Below are 22,817 nucleotides of genomic sequence, written 5' to 3'. Positions count from 1 at the left end.
CAATTAAGTATACATCCATTTTTATTAGTTTCAGCAACACATTTGAAAAGGATTGTTGAGGGAGCTGTTGGTTTATTGCCGATTTTTAAAAAAAATTTGAGTTTAACTTTCATGTCATCGAGTTAGCATAAATATTAGCTTACAAATGCTGCAGAAAGCAAAAAATGGATTATGTATTGCCCCTGATGGACACATGACAGAACTTGCTCTTTCCATTTACTTGTTTCGTATTGTTCTGATGGCAGTATTATCACTTTTTTTTTTGCTCCATTGTATATTTTCATCTTTATTGCTGTGCACATGATTTGGTTAAAGAAATGTGAAATACTTGCTTAAGGAACAATGTAATGTCAGTTGTTTTGGCATTTCATATTTTTTTCTATATTGTAATGGGACTCTCCAAAACATGCCCGTGAATGTTGAATATTAATATTCAAGCATCACTGTGTATTAATTCACCTGAGTGTTAGATAACTTGTGGCTTTGCATGCTTAGAAGTAAAAATCTATCGTTGTTCATGCATGTTCAAATCCAAAAGGTAGTTCAAGGTGCAGTGCATACTCAACTTGGTAGATATGTTAAGCTTGTGAACTGAACTGCAACGAAACTTCAAGGCTGCGAATGACTTTAAGGGATGACTTTAAGTGTTGCAGAATTAGTGGGGAAATTGCAAATTCCTTTCTTGCCCGGCATTTATTTCAAATACTTACAAAATGCTGGAGGAACTCAGCAGGTCAGACAGTGTCTAAAATAAACAGTCGCCATTTCGGGTTGAGACCCTTCATCAGGACTTGAAAGGAAGAGGGCAGGAGCAGGAATAAGAAGGTCGGGGGAGGGGGAGGAGTACATGCAGGCAGGTGATAAGGCGAGTCCAGGTGAGGGGGGAACGTAGGAGGGTGGGGGTGGGTTAGGGAGGAGAAGTTAAGAAGCTGAGAGGTGATAGGTAGAAGCGGCAAAGGGCTGAAGAAGAAGGAATCCGGTAGGAGAGGGCAGTGGTACGTGGTCCTCTTTGGAGGTTTTACTGTTTGCTTCAAGAAGAGTATTTCTGATAGTTTGTATGTTAAGGTTACTCGTTCAGCCTGAAATGGCTGGTTGGACTGAAGGCTGTAAATGTTTGTGTAATGTAAATTTACAGTTCATGGGCATAAAACAGCTGTTGGTTGTGTATAGTCTCAGCTGTCTATATTCCAAGCCAGTTTGCACAGCACATAGTTCAGGATCTTGTGTTTGGTCACTGGGCCTCACCATTTCAGTAAATGTTCCATTCCTCCTGTTCGGAAATAACTGCACTGATAGGGGAGCCACAGAGCAGTTTTACCATTGGGGTCCTCCTTCATTCTTTATTACTTTAATTCAAACCATTGTTAATTTCATACCCACACTCTGCCTTTCTAGCTCTTTTGAGATTATGATATAAGATCATTTGTGATGTCTCCTTTCGCTGGAAGTTTATGGTATTAAAAGAAGACCACTGTACTTTCAACAGTTAACAGTTTAAAACACAGTCAGTTTGGATGACATACTATTTCTGTGGAACAAAAAAGTGCTCAGAATCAATGCCAGAGTCATTGGTTTAAAATGTAGTTAACTGCTGCAGGATTAGGTGTGAGAGCTTTTTTTGTCAAAGTTCTGAAGCTGCATCAGATAAATCATGTGAAAAATCAAAACATTCTTTCTAGGTGTGTATTGGTATTCATTGTGTTAGAAATTTGGTCAATTCATAAATCCTATGTGATTTTTCTTTTTACTTTTCAGTGGTTCAGACAAAGTTCTTACACCCCATTGCCCGACCAGTTTCAGTGAAGTTACATGTTGCCTCGTGTATTTCAGTTTTAAAATGTGGGATGATATACAGCATTTTTAACACTTTGAGCATTAATAGCAGGGTTGCATTTCATCGTTCAGTGCAAATATGATTGATTAATAAGTAAAGTAATCTGTTTATTTGTCTCTAAGAGATGACTTGGAATCATAGCACGTTTTAGAATTTGTTCATTCTAATTAAATCTTGGAAGTTGGCCAAGAAGCCCAAAGCACCCGTCCTGCCTCTCTGAAAGAGTTAACAGATTTGAATTCCTTATTCCATTCCCCACACTTCTCCATTTCCCTTCTGTAAGCTATTTATGGATTCTGATCCAACCCCTCCAACCTTGTGTGGCGGCAGGTGTATGGAGCCTTCAATCTTTCCTGTTGTTCTTTGGCTGAAAATTATAAATTTATGACCCTTCGTTGCACATTGACCAGCAAAAATATTATGCTCCAATTTACTTCAATCAAGCGCTCCATTTTGAGAGATTGATTAGTTGTCCTTTTCACCACATTCTCATGAAAGGAGTTTGTTTACTGTGATAATTTTAGAGCTATTGCAATGTTTTCTCGGTTCATAAACTATCTCAAAGAATTAAATCAGGTTAAGTTGCATGACATCAAACATTTTAGTTTTAAGCAAATCCTTATTTCTCTTTACACTTTCCTTCATCCATTGCTAGAACCTGATGCATATGTAATTATTGTGTTGCCATCAAGATCGAAGTAAAAATAATTAAAAACAAATGTCAGAGCAGTGTCAAAATTCTGTGGTTGCCATTTGTAGTTGGGGAGGACATATGTCGACTTGGGCATCTGCTCCTGATGGCTCTCCTATGAACCCAGCACTAATACTGCATGTGAAGGCCATTTGGTGAGAACAAGGTAATGTTTGCCTGTTATCCCCCAGGTAGTTATATAGTTTGCAGTCATTCACTGTTAAAGCTCACACGTGAGCAGTGGCATGTGAATGAGGCAATTGTGGCCTTGGAACCCCGCCTAGCAGAAGGCTAGTGCCTTAAGGAAAGGAAGGAAGGAAGAAATTAAGTTGGTTTGCAGAATCACTGTGTTGTTTCTCTATCGTTAACATTAGTCTTAGGATTTTTTTATGTCAAAGCTAATGTATGGTTTGTGTTCAATACTTTCGTCACAGTAAATGATTAGAGTTTAGAAATCATGATTACATCTGCACACATTTTTGTTTAAACCGATCTTGGATCAGTGTACATACAAACTCAAGGGAAATATCTGAGTAATGCATTTTTTCACATTGTACAGGGAATTGTGCAAATGCCATTAGATTGCAAGTCTGGAGCTGTAGTTTCATCTTTACAGTTCAATGAATTTTTTATATAGTTTAATTTTACAGGATTCTATGTCTTGTGCGAATGTGGCTGCCCACTTCAGAGCAACCTCAGTACTGTACAGACCTTTTTTGAGGTGCTGGCTGGAGGGTTGCTTTTGACCTTGCCCGTAGATGTGTGTGCTCAGAAAGCGAAGTTAACATTTTCAGAGGCCTTATTTTTCTGAGATTAACTCGTAAACCCTTAATTGCTTCTGGATGAGTGTCTAGTTTTGGTCAGCCAGTCCCCTGTCCCTATTGCTCTTGCATAAGCCTAGATAGATACTTGGGTCATAATCATAGAATCATGCAGTACCGAAACAGGTCCTTCGGCCCACTGAGTCTACACTGACTATCAAGCCCCCATTTATAATGATCCTAAACTAATCCTATTTTGTTCTCTTCCTCCCCCCTCCAGCCCCCCCCATCCCCAGATTCTCTCACTCATCAACATATAGGAGACAATTTTCAGTGGATTCTTAACCTGCCAATTTGCACATCTTTAGAGATGTGAGAGGAAACTGGAGTACCCTGAGGAAACCTGTGTAGTCAAGAGTGAATGTACAAACTTCACATAGAGAGCACCTTAAGTCAGGATTGAACCCAGGACACTGGCACTGTAGTGCAATTCAACCAGCTGTGCCACTGATCTGGTGGACTAAAAGGGATATCAGGAGTGGGCCCTCAAATGTAGTTTGTGACTATGGGGAGCGGCAAGCGGTGATTGAGTGCAAATATTTGCTGCCCTGTCCTCATTCTCCCTCCCTCCTTTCTAGGCAGTTTGAAAATAGTTACAGATGGAATCTGCATTGTGGGAATTGATGGTTTGTTAGACCACAGTAACCAAAGTAGAAGATGGATTCAAGGTTCAAATTGTGTCTGATCTATTGATTGATGGACAAGTTTGAGGGGCCTACACCTATTCCTGTGTAAAACTGGGCTTTCTTTATGCAGCTTAGTACTAAATTCTGAATTTTGGCCAATGTATTTGTGTTCACACCACAGTTCAGCTGTTTTAACACGTGTTGAATGTTATTTTTGTTCTTGCTGCACTTAAAGCTAGTGTTAGCACGATAGTTATTAAACTGCCCTTTAAAATTAAACCCAGTACTTTCAACTGAAGTCATGGTAACCTCCATTTTGGATTGGGGCAGAATTCTCAATCTTGCTTCAAACTTTTTGATTGCTTGCATTTTCTGTTTAGGAATAAAGTTCCAATTCTAAGTTTTATTCAAGCTCTAAATTGTTACTTGATCATAATTTCAAAATACCGATATGAATAAGTACTAACATTTATTTATTGAATGCTGTCTTTGTTTAATTCACCTCTGAGATGAATGATCTAAAATTCTCTCACCTGAATTATTTTAAGTTATCTTTGTACTGTATTTTGATTGGGAGAAGTACTGTACACAGTTCTATATTTGTTTATAAAAGGAATCTGAATTAATTGGTAAAGGTGCAAAAATGATTCACTGATGATAATAGAATGAGGTAATATTCTTTTCAGCAAAGAGTGATTTGGCAAGGAATCCATGAAAGAGTGATTTGGCAAGGAATCTAGAAAGGAAGGTAGAGAAATGATCACATGATGTATTTCCATAGATTTGCATCAAGTCTCGCCCATCTCTGAGCTATGTAAATCTATGTAAACCTTCAGGGTGAAAACTCTGCAAAGGGTTGAAAATGTGCATAATTTGAACCTGAACTGGGAAGGAGGGCAAGAAGAGGGCTTTGGAAAGACTGGAAGTTTCAGCAAAATGATTTTGACCTGAAATAAATTGCGTAGGGGAGTCGGTGCTATTTGTGTCAGTGTTCTTGCGTTAAAACTTTTTTGTAACAGTAATCATGAACTTGAACTTTGGTGTCCCTGGTAAAGCTCATCCAACACTTTGGAGGATTCGCGTCCTAAGATGTTAATTCATCTGTTCTCTCTGCAGTTGTTGCCTGTGAAGAAGGGAGTGCAGTGAAGGTTTAACAGATTGAATCCTGGGATGGACATGGGGGTGGGTGTGATTGTCCAAGTAGGAAAGGTTAAAGAAGACTGAGCCTATAGAAGAATGAGGGTATATGTGGAGTTGACAGTTCCCTGGTTGGAGTGTGAATCTCAAAAGAAGTAATTCATCAGGACTGAAGTGGGAAAAAATGTCTTCAACCAGGCAGTAGTGACTTTTTGGATTTTTCTATCGAGGAGGTGTAGTCAGTGAGTGTACTGAAGGTGGAGATAAATATACTTTTGCATATTAAGAGAGATGGGGTTAGTGGAGGAAAATGTTGCTGGGGTAAAAGATGAGCAGCAATCTCATTGAGGAGCAGAGCAAATACGAGGGTTGAAGAACCCTCTACCTTCTATTTCTTGCCCATTTTATCATGTCTCTGTAATGTTTTGCAGTAATTGAGAAGTTTGACAGATTTGTTCTCAACATCTTGATGGAACACTGTGATTAGATATTGATTAGGAAACTGAGGAAAGTGGAACAGGAAGGCAAAACAAAAATGTCATGATCATTGCCAAAACTTTTCTGCTCCATTTGGCTTTACAAACGCTAAGGTGCTGGTAGTTGTTAATTAGACTTCATTCATGTGTGTCAGATTGAGAGTTGTCTACTTCCTCAGGAGGCTAAAGAAATTTGGCATGTCCCCTTTAACACTCACCAACTTTTATCAATGTACCATAGAAAGCATCCTATCTGGATGCATCACGGCTTGGTACGGCAACTGCTCTGCCTGCGACCGCAAGAAACTGCACAGAGTTGTGGACACAGCCCAGCATATCACAGAAACCAGCCTCCCCTCATGGACTCTGTCTATACCTTTTGCTGCCTTGGTGAAGCAGCCAGCATAATCAAAGACCCCACCCACCCAGTTCATTCTCTCTTCTCCCCTCTCCCACCAGGCAGAAGATAACAGGAGCCTGAGGGCACATACCTCCAGGCTCAAGGACAGCTTCACCCCACTGTTATAAGACTATTGAACGGTTCTCTCATAGGATGAGATGGACTCTTGACCTCACAATCTACCTTGTTTGACCTTGCACCTTATTGTCTACCTGCAGTGCACTTCCCTGTAGCTGTGACACTTTACTCTGTATTCCGTTATTGTTTTTACCCTGTACTACCTCAGTGCACTGTGTGATGAATTGATCTGTATGAACGGTATGCAAGACAAGTTTTTCACTGTACAGTGATGACAATAAACCAATACCAATGCAGCGTATGACATGTAAAAATGTTAAGGTTTGTAACACATTGTGTTGATGTTGGCTGGTACAAATGATGATAAAGCCAGCCTATATGATTAATCATATCACAAAAAATACTCTCAAACTAAAACTTGCCCTTCCTTAATTTCCCTTAAGGTGTTAGAAATCTGACTTAAGTTGGTATTGTCTGTGTGTTGAAAACTGGTAATGCTGTTAAGTGGAGAGATTTGATCCAGCAGCGATGAAAGAATTAGGTTATAGGTTCAAAGTATGATGTTTGTGTCTTAGAACATGGTGGCACTTCCATTGGCTTGCTGCTCTTGTAATTCCAGGTGGTGGAGGTGGAAAGTGCAATCAAAGAAATCTTGGCAGGTTGTGTTTTGGTTCTTGTAGATGCTACACACCGCAGACTAACCCATTGTGGAGGGAGTGAGTTTTTTTGGATGGTGAATGGGCTACTGATTGAGGACAGCCACATTCTGTATAATGTAGAGCAGTTTTAAGAATTTTTTGGAACTCCATTCATTTGCGTAATTGGTGAGCATTTCGTATACTCCTGATGTGCCTTGTAGATGGTGGAAAGGCTTTGAGGAGTCAGGAGGTGAATTATTTACCACAGAATGCACAGTCACTGACCTGTGCCAGTGTAATTACCCATTTTGGAATGCATATGCCCTTTTTACATTATCAAATCCATGTTAAATTCTCATTTGTAATGGAGACTGCGGATGTGAATATGTAACTTCATTGTCCTGCCGATCATAATGTTGGTGTGAGATGGTAATTTTAGATTGGTAGTTCAGTGGATAAATTTTACTGTCATATTCTTAATTGTCAAACATTGTACATGTGCAGATGTACGATAAAGCATAAATCACAAATCTGAAATAATTGAACAAGTGAAAATATTGCATGTTAAGTTAAATCATGGTAGGACATACATAATGAATGGCAGGGTCCTGGAGAGTGTTGTGGAGAATGTTGAGAGAGACCAAGGGATACAAGTACATTGTTCCCTAAAAGTGGGAACACGGGTAGACAGGGTGGTGAAGAAGTTGTTTGGCACACTTGCCTTCATTGGTCAGGACATTGAATACAAGAGTTGGGGTGTACAAGATGTTGCTGAGACTGCACCTGGAATATTGTGTTCTGGTCGTCATGCTATAGGAAGAATGTGATTAAGCCAGAGAGGGTGCAGAAAATAATCACAAGGATGTTACTGGGCCTTAAGGGCTTGAATTATAAGGAGAGACTGGATCGGCTAGAACTATTTTCTTTGGAACAAACGAGGCTGAGGGTTGACCTTATAGAGGTTTATTAAATCATGAGGGGCAGAGATAGGGTAGGTTGTCACAGCCCCTTTCCCAGGGTAGGGGAGTCAAAAACAAGAGGGTGTAGGTTTAAGGTGAGAGGGAAGTAAATAAAAAGGAGACCCAGGGAGCAAGTTTTTCACGAGGGTGGTCGGTACATGGAATGAGCTGCTGGAGGAAGTGGTAGAGGTGGATACTATTACAATATTTAAAAGATATTTGGACAGGTACATGAATAGTAAAGGTTTAGATGGATATGGGCCAAACGCAGGCAAATAGGACAAGCTCAGAAAGGCAGTTTGTTGGCATGGACGAGTTGGGCTGGTTTCTGTGCAGTTTAACTCATCACTTTCTGTGACTCTATTTTAGAACAAGCTGAATGAATGTTGTGTGTGGTTTTACTTTGGGGTCTTTGCTTTTAAAACAAGGTACTGAGTGAATTCTAGTCAAAGCAACTGATAATGCAATTCAGTTTATTTAATCTCCTTCCTCCATCACTTCTGCAAAACAGTTTTTCTCAGAGATTCTCATTTGTTATTACTGTCCTCCTCAGTCTGTTGATTTGTATCCTGATCATGTGGTTTGTTTTCAGCAGTATTATCTTTACCTTCTGCTATAGATACTAATGAGAAAGAAAGCCTGCATTTATATAGCCCCAAATTTCTAAAAGTGAATTGTAGTCAATGTATATTGCATGTGGAGTACTCTCATGGTTGTTTAGTAAATGTGTCCTACAAGAGCACAGCATGGGCTCCACAAACAGCAAATAATGGAGAGAACAATTTGCTTTTGTTCAGAGTATGTGGTTAGTAAGGGCATCCTTCTTTCTTTTAAATAATGCAAATAATCTATTGTGTTCATTTGAAACAGTCATTCTAGAGTCTAAACTAAAAGACCAGACTTCTGCCAGATTTCCTGAAATACTGCACAAAAAAATCTACCCAAGCTGGTGTCAGTGTTTCCACTTCTGCTGGGTGAAATTGATTACTTGGTGATTTGGTTCCATGGAATCATACACTTCTTGCAGCACAGAATTGAATTGGCTGCTCCTCATCGAGTAGCTTCTGGTTATCTGCATTTATTTTAATGTAAGGAGCCTCACGGGTAAGGTGGATGAGCTGAGAGTGTGGGTCGGCATCTGGAAGTATGATATTGCAATCACGGAAATGTGGCTGAGGGGAGGGCAGGACTGGCAGCTCTATGTCCAGGTGCAACAGAGGAGGGTGCAAAATGGAGAGGGTATTGCACTGCTGATCAGGAAGAGTATGACGGCAGTACTCTGATATTCCTGCCTCGAGTGTTCCCTATCTCTGGAATTTGACCAGCCTGATGCCCCTCTGAAATATCTGTCGTCCTTTTCTGGGCTTTTGACCATCTCTGATTTTAATGGCTTCCACCATTGGTCACATGCTGTCAGCTGCCAAGGTTCTGAGCTCTGAAGTTCCACCAATAAGCATGCAACTCTCATGACTCCTCCTCACTTTACGTCTTTGACCAGGCATTTGGTCCCTTTCCCTAATTTCTCTTCATGTGGCAGGCTGTTAATTGTTGCTTTACTATGCTGCTGTAAAGCACTGTGGGGTTCATAGTGGCGTTAAAGGTTCTCTATAAATACCAATTGTTGCAGATACAGCCTGGAATGGGGCATTCATCCCATCAAGCTAGTGCCAGTCCTTGTTAGGAGTTATCTAATTCCCTGACACCAGTCTGCACAGGGATAACTGTAGTTGGTTATGATCATGGCTTGTTTTCCATCACGAAGCAGATGAGAGATGCGTGACTCCTTCTGCAGGTAGCCACATTTGAGAAGAATACAACACAGTTCCTCTGAACTGAAAATCAAAGGCTTTTTGCAGTCAAAAAGTCTTGAATTGGAGTTGATGCTGCTCCCACATTTCTCTTGGAGTTCCCATAGGGCAATGTGAGGAGCAGTTCTTCAGCTACTGCAAGGAGGCAACAACTTTCTATTTTCATTGCCACATGGAAGGAGACCATTTGGCCCACCAACTCTGTGCCAGTTCTCGGAGCAGTCCCATCTTCCCACTTATTTCTCTGTAACCTGTTCTGAAATGTGTGCCCATTCACACACTTTCCTCCTGCCCCTCCCCAACCAATCCAGTCATTCTACAGCTACCCACCTGCATTAGGGCCATTTTGCAGTGGCCAGTTGATCAAACAATGAGGAAGTCGTTGAGGTATGGGGGAGGTAATCAGAGGACCCAGACGAAGCCCATACAGTTACAGGGTGAACATGCAGACTCCATACAGACAGCATCAGCAGTCAGGATTGAACCCAAGTCGCTTGGGTTGTGAGACAGCTGTGTGACCTGCAGTGCCACTGTGTCGTCCTGCTCTCTGTGACAGACACCAGGGTGTCCTCTCTATCGATCATCGGATTTGTCTCTTTTCTTGAAAATGTTACGATTATGCATCTGAGTTCATATGACATGTCATCTACTTTCCAAGACTAGGGGCTGTGGTGGGGAGCTTTCTGACTGAAATTCTTCATTTTTTTTTAACTTCAGCAGGGATCACTGTTTGATTCTGAGGTCTTGTTTCTTGAGGTTGATATATGGTCAGAGGTGGCATGGGAGCTGGACCAGATGATTTGCTGTGGATGGAGTTAAAGGCACTCACGTCAATGACAGACTCATGGTTTGGAAGTCCTTGTTGTGTTCCTTCCGTTGGTTACTGGCACCCTTTGTGTTCTTGAGGATTTTATTCCTTGGCTTTCGGTGGGCTGGACCCTGAGTGCTTGGGACATGGAAGGTCTTTACAACATTGAAGAATCTATGCATTTCATGGTCATTAGTGAGTTGCTGGGCCTCCCACACTATTTCCACCCAGCATCTGTCCTTTGCATCAGGGAGCTTCTGTTGGACCTTGACTTCCAAGTGCTTGTGAAGCTATTTCTTTCCCTAGAGGTATGGTGGAATCCAGGATCTACTTTTGTTTGTTATTTAATTAGCTCCTGGTTCTCATGGTCATTCTGCTGTAGTGAAACCAAGAGTTTCTTCACAGGTGCTAAATATGTTGGACTTCATTAGCAATCCTGATGTCGTGGACATTTTATGGCTTGGGTTAGTTAGGGTTGTCTAGTTTTCTCTCGGGTACTGTCTGGGGAAAGCAATCTTGAAGCCTTGAGACCTTCGACATTGATTTTCTTGGGATAACATTTTTGTTGCTGCTGTTGTTTGGGGCCAGGCTGGTGGGGATAACAAAGTAGATTAAGCCCTGGTCAGTCCAAAAGTTATCAGTGTCTATCATGGTGTAGGATGCTTGCATTACCTTGTAATCCTTTGCTTGGACAATGACATAATCTAACAATTGACAGTGCCAGGTTTGGGGATGTGCCCATGAGGTCTTGTGCCAAAATCTCTTGGACAAAATAGGGTTTTGTGACCATACTCTAAGCATTTGATCAAGAAAGGGACTTAATTGGCTTGCCCTGCTTCCTCCTTGCCAACCATATCCTGCCAAAGGATTATGCCTTCTCCTACATTGATGTTGCCCAGGACGTATGGTTTATCCATCTCTGCCATTGCCCTAACCCTAACCCTACGGAGCTGTCGTCTCCATCCCTGCCACTGCCCCTAACCCCACTGAGCCACTGCTCCTAACCCCATTGGGTGGGGGGGGGCCTTTACTTCTGCTACTGCCCCAAACCTCGGTGGGGGGGGGGGGAAGAGGGGGCTCTGCTTCTGCCTCTGCCTCTTAAAAACGAGCATGTTAAAGTTAAGAAAGAGAAATCAGAAAGTCAGCAACCAGAACTTGCACATTCCTGTAACATTGATTCAAGGCATCTGAGTTCCATGATGCCACTTAGCTGTTAGTACTAAATGGCTATGTTACTGGATTAGCAACCCAGAAGTCTAATAATCCAGAGAACACAGCGTTAGATTTCATTCACGTAAAATCATGAATGTTTATGCCAAAGAGGCTTTTAGCACTATCTAGCTGAATTCCACTCACCAGTTTTTGGCCAGAAGTCTCAGAGGTAATGGAATGCAGGGTTCATATCCTGGTATTTTTTTTACATTTGATCAGGGTTTGTCACTCTCACTATTTCCATTGTATTTGTTTTGGACCCTCTAAACCATTGGTACAGAAACATTTTATCTCCTCTTCCCCTTGTTTATTTTTACCTGACAATTGAAATCTCTATCCACTGGTCATTGGAAACTTTGAGAAGGAGGAATGGTCCTACCCAAGCTGTGTGTCTCCATGTCGAATCCCTGTGCAAATTATGTGCATGTGTCAGAAACGCTTAAAAAGAAAAGCCTTGATGGTTTTGCGCATGAATATGAGTTACCTTTTCAAAAGGAAATATCTGCCTTTTTTCAGTCTTTCATCATAGCTAAAATTCTCCATCTCTGGCAACATCCTTGCAATACCATCTTGGGAATGGTCAGGAGGTGGTTGCCATTGGACCGGTGATCCTGAAGGCTGGTCATGATCTGGAAGCGCGTGCTGTTGAAACCCATCCTGACAACTGGGGAATCCAAATAATTTGGAGTAAAAACACAATTTTCATAATGGTGCCATGTTTTAGCAGATTGAAGATTTTGAGTTCAGCTTGTCGTGATTAAAATAAAGATCTGTTTTCTATAAAAGTAACCACAAACTGCCAGATTGTCGTCAAATTGCAACCTGTTCATTAGTGCACTCCATTGGAAGGAAAACTGCTTTCCTTGAACAGTATGGCAACATGTCATCCCAGTCTAACACTGATGTGCTTAACTCTTAACTGTCCTCTGAAGTGACCTGGCAAGCCTTTTTGTTGCATCAGCGCACTGCAGAAAAAAATCTAGGTGTGCACTGGTTCAAGAACTTTGCCCACTGCCACTTTGCTTGCAGTAAGTTGCCCACTCAGGATAACTTACTGCATGCAATAGATCATTCTCTACTTGAGAAGGAATAGAGAATAGAATAGAGAATATAAAGAATAGAACTGAGCTCTTCGGCAGTGTTGTTTGGTTGTTCAATTTAAGGGAGTATCAGAATCTTGATTTTATCTGTGGGTTTTGAGCACACAGTCACATTTCCTGCAGAAGCCATTCATTGAATTATTTTAGCTGCATCTTGTCTCCAATCCAGAGTAGTTGGAGCCAGTTTCAACTCCCCAGTCAACACCCCTCCACTGAGATTGGCTACCTTGGCCCAGATAGGGCTTGGACAAAGAATCCTCCTCATCTGTATTTAAGTAATTTGTGAATAAACTGCCTGTGTTGCGAGACAAATTCCATTTGAGTTAAATCTTCGATTATTCCAGCAGGAGATACAAACTCAGTTGACTGGCCAAAATTGGGCCAAGTAGCTGACCTTTTACCAGAAGGATAGCATGGGTGATTGAAGGCAAAAACTAAGACATCGTCCAAAAACATCGCAATTTGAAGGTAAAATCTAAGAAATGTAACATAGTGAATTGCAATGAGTATTTGAATACAGGCAACCCCAGTGTTTTGGAGGTTGTACTCTGAGAAAACTGTTCATATCACAGTTTTTTGAAACAAAGCCTTGTCATCTGTGCATGTGTCAAGAAATGCAAGTTGAATAAAATAAATTTTGTTTATTTATTTAAATTCTATGAGAGAAAATTTTATTCTGTGTCTCCAATATTTGTATAGTGATTTGTGAATTCTCGAAGGGTGTTTTTCAGTTACCTGAATGGCCGTAATGCAGTGGTTGCCTATACACAACTGGAAATGGGAACCTTTGACTCCTGATTACTTTGCAAAGTGCACAAGTATTTCAGTCCATTTAGGCTTTCTGTTACGGCATAAAACACAGCAATATGTTCCCATTAACCACTTCAAATTTAGGAGTTAACTTTCTTCAGAATAACCTTTTGAATATGTGTGTTGTGATTTTTTTTTGTTTTACAGCTGATGACCTAGTATTGACAACATAGCAATTAACTCCCAAAGGAAATGGGCTTTCTAGAATTTATTCATGCAGCAAATGAATGTGTATGCTGATGAACAAGGAATTTTGTCTCTCAATTATTTTGTACTTTTTATTTAATAAGCTTTTTACCCCAACAGTTGGCAAATTTGTTAAGAATATGCTGTAATTCTTTATTCCTTTAAAAGATGTGAAAGCTTTTGTTGCCCATTTAGTTTATATCCATAAGGATGTATTGACTTTAGATAAATGAACTTTGAAGAAGTCATCTCTTTAAAAGGAAAGTTGATTAATGAAGATATAAAATTGAACACCATTAATAAATATTAAAAACTGTGTGTGGCTTTTTAATTTGTATAAGGAAGATTCTTTCTTTGGTATTTTCTGCTAGTTAATGGCATTTCTAACTTGAAAAATGGCGGTAACAGTAATAATAATGACTTGTTTTTATACAGCAATGATTTAATGTATTAAAGCATACCAAGGCACGTTGTAAGTGTTATGAAATTAAATTAGATATTAAGCCATAAAGAGAAGTAGCAGATGACAAATTGTTTGGTCAGAGTGAGAATTTTTAAGGAGCATCCCAAAGGAGTTGGGAGGCAAGAGGTCTTGGAAGGTATTTTCAGAGTTTAGGGCCTTGGCAACCAGATTGCAGTGTTGCAGGGAGAGGAACAATTTGCATTCAAAGACTAGAATTAAAGGAGTGCTGATCTCTTTCATGGGATCTAGATTAGAGGTAGGGAGAAGAGAGACCATGGAGAAATGTGAAAACAGTTTGGTGAGGACTTCAAAACTGAGACATTGCATAACTGAGAGTCAGTGTAGGCCAGATATTACTGGACGGTGGAGGTGGTGATAATTTTGGCAGTTTGAGAATTCGAAGATAATAGAGTTGGTGTTGAGATAGTGCTGGGTGTTGTTAGTGCTGAAGCGTAAATTGATGCTATGTTTTTGGATGATGTTGAGTCATTTCTCTGGCATTTCAAAAAGAAACTGATAAATCTGAAAGATAAGAGCCAAAATAGTAATCATTTTGTTCCAGGTACTTTTAAAATAACGTGTCAGCACTTGTATGTATTTTTAATTCCCGTAGTTCTTAATTAAACACTTGGTTCTATGACTTGCAGTTCCTACAATGCAGCAGTGCCAGTAACTACACAAAGTGCTCCATTGGCTGTAAAGTGCTTTTGGACACCCTGAAAGGGAGGTGAGAGAGATGGTATCATTGTACATCTTTGTTTCAGCCTGAATAAGTTTTTAATTAATGGAAATTGTACAGCCCCAGTTTTGAATTATTAACCAACTTCGCCGTTTTGAGACTTGAGTTGTCCGATATGTACAGTACTTCTAATTCGGGCAGATGATAGCAACATTTGATGTCCTTTTATTCAATTGTTTTTCTTTAATCTGTTTCCATTCCTCCCCTAAATAATAACTACTTGGCCTCTGTTAAGATTACGGTTTAGGCTGCAGTTTGGAAACATAATCTTTTTCTCTCTCCCCATGCTGGAGAAGCAGTTAGCTCATCAGAATATTTTAAACCTGTTATCCACTGTGTCCTTGGTATCTACAAGTCATTTAACTGTGTCCTTGGTATCTACAAGTCATTTAACTGAAGGCAACATGTTTTTACTGCTTTCTTTCATATTCCCTCTCCAGGTGCTAAGTTTATCAAATGTGTATCAAGGTGTGGCTTGAACTGTGTTGTATTCTCATAATCACAGCTACATTGTATTCTGAGGGTGATTTTCCTGGTGCAGTAATAGATTACTCTTTTTCACTGAAGGCATTCTTGTCTGTTCAAACTCACTTCATGGCCAAATAAATGGTGTAAATCTAGGACCAAGATGTGCTCGAGAAGCTGAACTCGTTTTTACTTTGGCGGGAGGAGATCTGTGATATGGTTTCTGATTTGTTCTTTGGGGGGGGGGGGAGTATTCTCACTTTTCATGCAAGATATATTAATTTAATTAGAACAAGGAACATTTGTATTTGCAGTTGTACAAAATGAGAGCCTCCTCCTCCATCTTGCCTGCACTAAGAAAATATTAGTGTCAGGAACATCGGGATTAGTGCCTAATTTGTATTCTAGTTTCTTGGGCGAGTTATTGTTGGATACCTGCAGTGACTGACATTGAAATCTTTTTACATATATATCAAGATAGCTTTACAGAAACTAAAGTCTTCCAAAAGCCAAGAGTCAAGATTTTGAAGAGGCAAGACATTTAAAGTAATTCAGATCTAAAAATTATTTATTTTCACCAACCTGTTTCTTTCTCCATTGATGCTGCCTGACCTGATGAGTATTTCCAGCATTTTCTGTTTTTTAATTTCCATTTCTTTTTCATTTAACATTTGAGCGAAGTGGTGGATGTTTAAATTGATAACAATTCTTACCAATTCTCAAATAAGATTGCAAATCATGCATCAATTTTCAGCACTATAAGCTGAAGTTGATTTTTATCCTCTTTAATGGTTCAGTGGCTTTGAATTCATAAGTGTGACCCCGATGCAAAATAGAAAAGTGGGAAGTAATAAAGTGAGATGTCATAGTTAAGGGAACAGGCTTTCTTTTCCATGGCCTTATTTTTGTTTATAATGCATTCTTTTAGAAACATCTCACACTAAGTTGTAAACTACATTTTACAACATTTTTAGCATTTATGTTACTGTGCCCATCTCTCATTAATGGCTTCACACAGTCCCTGAAGAGGTCTTGCAGCTCTTAAACATTTTGTTCAACTTTTATTTGAAGTGGGCATCTCTGGCAAGACTGGCATTTATTACTCATCCCTAATTGCTCTTGAACCAAGTGGCTCACTTGGCTGTTTCAGGAGATCATTTAGGAGCTAAGCACATTGCTGAAGGTCTGAGTGGATGTCGAGGCCATACTGGGGAAGGACTGCAGAATACCTTTTTTTTAAATGAGGTAGTAAGATGTGTTTTTACATTACCAATTGTTTCATGTCTATTGTTTTTGATGTCATTCCAGTCCAGTATACTGCTGTTTCTTCATACACTTAACTGAACATCATATCAGCTTGGTCAGGACTTTCACTTGTGTGATTGGGAGGAGTGGTGGGAATTAATTTTCAGAAAGTGAGAGCATGTGCAAAGAGTAAATGACAATTAAAAAAAAAATCGCATATACTGGAAATGTGAAATAAAAAACCAAGGAAATTTCAGCAATTCAGGTAGCATCTATGGAAAGAGAAACATAGTTAACATTTCAGATCAAACCAACAGTTTTGGCTTCAAGTTTAACTCTTTCTCTTTCCATGGGTGTTTCCAAAATTTTATGTTTTAATTTGTCCAGAGAGTGAACTTTGTTCCAAAAGGTATGGAGGTGCTGCTTTTATTTGGGCCATGAAAACTGAAACAGAACTCCTTGCTTCTGTCTTAATATTATAGCCTCTCTTTCCTCAAAAGAAATTTGTCGTTAATTTAGAAAATAGAGCATTTATCTTTTTAAACTAAAGATGCATTTTATTCTACATTGAAAATAAACATTTAAGAGGTACTTGGACAGGTACATGGATAGGAAAGGTTTAGAGGGATATGGGCCAAATGCAGGCAGATGGGATGAGCTTAGATGGGAATCTTGGTTGGCATGGACCATTTGGGCCAAAAGGTCTGTTTTTGTGCTGTACAACTCTGTATTTAGTATGAAGTAAGTTTAAAGAATTTAATCACCAAGGTACAAAACCTATTCAAAATGCTAAGGAACCCAAAGGTCCCCTGAGAATGAGGAACGGAAAAAAGTGAGTTCAAGCGAAAGTGGTGAGCTTGAAAGCCAATAAATCCCCAGGGTCTGACATGCCCCAGTATTTTGAAAGGGGTGGTACAGAGAAACTTTACCCCCCTCTCCCTCAACCCATGCCCTCTAGCTTTTGACATTTCCATCCTGGGAAAAAGACTCAAAGATCTACTCAATCTAAAGATATTAATGAAGTGAACAGAACTGCACACAATGCTCCAAATGTGGTCTAACCAAAGTCTTATACAGCTGCAACGTGACTTGCTGACTTTTATACTCAGTGGCCTGACTGCTGCATGCCGCCTTTCTCACCTTATCTGCTTGTCCTGCCAAGTAATAAGGAAGATAGTGAAGCTACAATGAAGGCTGTAATCACAGAACACCTTGAAAAGAATAAGAGGATTGAGCAGGGTCAGCATGAGTTTATGAAAGGAAAATCATGTTTTGCTAATCTTATGGATTTCGTTAATGATGTGACTGATGGAATAGATAAGGGGGATGCAGTGAATGTGGTGTATTTGGATTTTCAGAAGGCTTATGATAAGATTCCACATGGAAGTTCGTCAGCAAGGTCAGAACACATGGAATTGGGGGACAGATTGAGAATGGTTATCAGAATGAAAGCAAAGATTAGGAATAAACAGATCCTTCCCAGGCTGGCAGGCTGTAACTACTGGGGGCACAGCAAGGATCAGTGTTCGGATCCTTGCAATTCACAAATGATACCAATGCTTTGGTAGAGGGGACCGGATGTCATATTTCTGAGTATGCTGACAGTAGTATGAGAGACAAAATTGATGACGGAGGAAGATGTAGAGAGGCTTCAAGGGGATTTGGGCGGGCTGAGTGGGTGGGTGAAACCATGGCTGATGGAATAAAATGTGGAAAAGTGTGAGGTGATCCACTTTGGTACAAAATGGCAGAGTGTGCTTTAAGTGGATAAATGGTAGGCCATTTAGGACCGAGGTGAGAAGAAATTTTCTTCATGGTGAACCTTGGGAATTCTCTTCCATGGAAGGCTGTGGAGGTTCAGTCATTGAGTTAATTCAAAACAGGAGACTGGTCTACTCCTGCCCCTCTTAGGTTTTTAAGAAATAGTTTGATAAAATGTGCATTTTATTTTTGAAACTGGGTATGTTTAGAGACCAGTGGTGAAGTTTTTGTGAAAAGTTTGTGAATTGAATATTTCAGACTGTGATGGTGGCCTCTGACATTTGCTTTCTAATACAAATTGTCACCAGTATTGTGGCTGTCCCTCCCAAAAACTGACTTTAACATTAGCAGTAGAGACAAATGGTATGGAAACTGGGCTCTTGAGTTTAAAATTAATCTTCTGTTTGAGTCTGGAGACCAAGTTTCAAAGTTTCAGTTTTCACAATGGCTGTTTGTGAACATGGGTGACCCCACGTTACGGGGTGTTGGTCCATATCACGATTTTCCGTATTACAATGCCACGTCATCTGCGCGTGTGGCAAGAAATGGCAGTTAGAAAGAAATACATTTTGTATTTATTTATTTTTTGACATAAATTCAATGAGAACGAATTTTAGTCCGAAGCTCAAATTTTTGGGTAGTGGTATGTGAATTCTTTAAGGGTGAATTTCCATTACCCAAATGGCCATAACACAGGGGTCGTATGTATTTGTATAATTGGTTACATTTATTAGATATTAGCAACTATTAAAGACTTAGTTGCAGAGTAAGGATCAACTTTTTGCTGTATTATACTTTACATTTGTCTTTAATTTTGAGTCCAGTAACTATGTTTACTTGGGGGGTATGAGATCATGCATATCTATAAACAGTGGAATAGTTATCTGTATGCACTTGAGGAAATGGCTGCAAAAGGAAGAGCTGATGCCAGCAATTCTCACATCTGCTTTCTCTGAAGAATTTAGTGTTCTTGGAAACATTGGAACATAAAATCAGCTTTTAAAATTTAGGCAGTTATTAATTTTCCTTTTAATATTTTGTGCTTTAACTTAGAATGAATTTCTATGCTGAACAGAATCAGAATGGACCAAATGATATGTGGCTAATAGTTAGTGGCATTTTTGCTTTTAGTAATTGCACATTCGGATCCATGCATAGATTGGCTGCTCCCTGATGTCTTTGGTTGAATAATTGCAGATTGCTTCATATGCTGTATTTGATCATTTTTAAATTGCAATGTTGACTATAAGCTTGAAGACTTCCCATTTAAACTTGTACACTACTCAGTTCATGTAGAGTTCCAGACTCTGTTATGCCTGTTTGCAAAGGTGGAATATCCAGATGGAATTGCTAATAGCATAGGTCTAAAGGTTGCTTTAGTCGTGTGCTTCAGCTATATGGTGAGTTTTAATTTAAGTTGACCCATTAAATTTGCATTTTATCCCAGCTGTATGAGTTAGAACTGTAATTTAGATTCCCCTCCTCCCCCTTAACTTTGGCATAAAGACTGAGTTCAAATTTCAAGGAAGCAACTTAGCACAGTATGAGTAAATGTCACGTATTGCACTTGTGTTGATTCATACAGACTAGGAGATTCTTGATGTCTTTTTGCAGCCTACATTTAGTTGGTATGTAAGCAGAAAGGCAGTAGTTACTTTTGATTGCATCAATAAAATTGCAGCTGACTTTTATTAGAAAGTGCTTATTTCTGAATGAGAACTGGGAGTGGGCTTTCCCATTTCTTTGGTTGATGTAGTTGCTGCACACCATGCCATTTGAGCTAGGTAACCTCCAGTGTCTGCAGTTTGGTGCCATTTTAAACATGCACTAGTTTGCTTTGTTACCAAATACAGTCTTCAACTGTAGCTCCAGTTCTAAGTGTACTATCAGGATTCTCTGTTTGACTGTAGTGAGAAGTGTAGAACAAGCTTATAGAGCTCCAACAAATATGGCTACTTGCCCTAATTGCTCCTCCAGACTGCCTTTGGAAACTTCTGCAAATATGACTTCCACCTGATACACTCCTGAGAGGGAGAAACCTTAATGCAGCAATTCCCATTTTGCAAAAAAAAATTGCTGTGTGCACTGCTCCCTTTCAATACAAAATGACTGTTGCACACATTTATACATTTAAAAATTTACCAGTTGAACTACAGCACAGGTTTCTCACACTCTGGGACCTTCTCAGCAGCGCCAGTATGACTGATGTCTCTCTAAATTCCCCACGGATGTTGACTGACCACCCACTTGAGGAATCATGATGACCCCACTTGGGCTGTCAATCACTTTGCTGTGTTTTACTGTGAAATTCTCTTCTAGAGATTTTGTATTGCGACTTGTGGTTTGATGTTCATTTAATCCTTGCATTTTGAGAGTCATGTGCAAACAACAAATAATCTCTGTGAACTTTCCTGAATTTCCTGTTGACTTTAAATAATTCTTGGCTCTCCATACTTAAGACTTTTCCTGCAACCAATCTGGAAACTGGTGCCTGGCCAGGAGGTCGGAGTACTTGCCCCTTGGCATTCACTAGAAACCATCTTTCCTTGTTGTAGCTGCAAATGCCATCTTTTCTCCCTCCCGTCTCTCTCCTCTAAGTGTGACTTCATCAGGTGTAATCTTGCCCTGAACCAGTGGATCATCTGCATCTGAGTCAGAGCATGTGCAGAGGTGGAGTATGTTTTGTCCCATGTCAGTGGAAAGGTTGCAGTTCTGTGTTGCATAGATTATCCGACCTGTAGTCCATTAGCCGTTACTTTAAAATCTTTACGAATTGATGGGAATGTTCTGTTTCCCCGTTTTGAGATGGGAGAGGGTACTCTGCGGTTCATAAATTTCTCAAATTGGAACAGAACAATGGAAAGTTGTCTGAAGTGAGTTCCACTGGCAACCCATTGAACGTAGAACATTACAGCACAGTACAGGCCCTTCGGCCCACGATGTTGTGCCGACATTTATCCTGCTCTAAGATCTATCTAACATTTCCCTCCCACATCGCCCCCTATTTTTCTATCATTCATGTGTCTATCTAAGAGTCTCTTAAATGTCCCTAATGGGTCTGTCTCCATCACCCCTGCTGGCAGTGCGTTCCACGCACCCACCACTCTCTGTGTAATAAAGCTTACCTCTGACATCCCTCTTATACCTTCCTCCAATCACCTTAAAATTATGTCCCCTCGTGTTAGCCATTGTCACCCTGGGAAAAAGTCTCTAACTGTCCACTTGATCTGTGCCTCTTATCATCTTGTACATCTTGGTCATGAAGATTTACTATAATCTGTTAATGGTCCTTTTGCTTATGGTGATGCACTTCCAAGCACTTGGGTAGTCAATGTGGGCCCTTTGGAAGGTCTTCAAAGGCCACTGTCATATCTAAATTGACGTCTTGGAGGCTAGGTCCAAAGGCAAAATGAACATGTTTCTACCATAACTTAAATATTTGGGTCAGCTCCAAGCTAGTAAACAAACCCATGTGCTTAGAAGCAACGGTGTTTTTTTTAGAACCAATTCCATGTATTTTGCACTAAGAAGGAAGAAAATGACTCCTCTGAAATGTGACAATGTGGTGTGTGGATGTTGAGCTTGCAAATAATAATTATTTATATGCAAAATGGTTCCATGTACTTCAGCATTGGCCAAGAACAATGACCTGCTCTAGATTGGAACCTCTTCCATTACGTATTGGAATTGCTTTATTCTCTCACTTTTTGCAAACTGAACAGTTAATAACTGGCATGCTTTGCACGGTAGAGAAAATGAATAAAAACTTTGTTGGCAAAGTGTATGACTGTCATTTTGGTTCAGTGATGGTGATTTGTCAGTAAATCTGAAGATTAGTTTGAAGGCCAACTTTAAATATCCTCTTCTATCCTTTGCTTCCGTGAGTTGAGTTGCCTGACACGATGGTGACACTAAAGGAGTGCTTTGATTAATATGTTTAGCAAGGTGGATAGAAAATTGGCCAAGTAACAGGGAACAGTAATAGTGAAAGATTTTTTTTTGTCTGGGGAGAAAGATTGAGTGGAGTTCCCCAGGGGTTAGGTACTGGGGCTGCTACGTTTCTTTATCTGAATGACTTGAACTTGGGTGTACAGGACACAATTTCCAAAGCTGCAGATAACATAAAACGTGAGGCAGAAAGAACTGTGAGGAGGATAGAAGTAGATTTCACTTGGCATGGAGGGGGAGGGAGGGAGGCTGGTGGATACATGGCAGATGAAATTTCTTGGTGAGAATGTGAGGTGTGATATTTCGGGAGGAAATATTAGCAGAGGCGATTATCGAGCACACAACTCTCAAAAGTGGTTCAAGTTAAGAAGATCTGGGAGTACATGTGCACTGTTCATTCAAGTTATGAGGAACGTTGAAATATTAGTCGAAGTACTTAAAGGATTTTGGGCTTTATAAATAGAGGCATAGGGAAAGAACAAGGAATCTTCACCCACGGTTGAAGTCTTGTGTCCAGTTCTGGATATGATACTTTTGGAATGCTGCGAAGGTTTTTGGAGAGGGTGCCAAAGAAATTATTTCATTTGTTTAAGTTGCTGTTTAGTTTGTACT

At 40.0% G+C, this 22,817-nt stretch overlaps 1 protein-coding gene across 11 annotated transcripts in view; it reads left to right on the top strand.

Annotated features, from left to right (window-relative positions):
• LOC127568539 (transcriptional-regulating factor 1-like) overlaps window positions 1–22,817 on the top strand; it is a 202,234-nt gene that overhangs the window by 20,962 nt on the left and 158,455 nt on the right. The window contains exon 2 of one of the 11 annotated variants that reach the window (XM_052012412.1): window positions 12,933–13,056. The exons of the other annotated variants lie outside the window; for them this stretch is intronic. The gene's annotated coding sequence lies outside the window, so the exon portion shown is untranslated. The remainder of the gene's footprint in view (window positions 1–12,932; window positions 13,057–22,817) is intronic. 11 annotated transcript variants of the gene reach the window in all.

This window comes from Pristis pectinata, chromosome 3 (genome assembly GCF_009764475.1).
Source record: "Pristis pectinata isolate sPriPec2 chromosome 3, sPriPec2.1.pri, whole genome shotgun sequence".
NCBI lineage: Eukaryota > Metazoa > Chordata > Chondrichthyes > Rhinopristiformes > Pristidae > Pristis > Pristis pectinata.
Note: the sequence above shows the minus strand (reverse complement) of the source record. Positions and strands in the feature narration are given on the sequence as shown.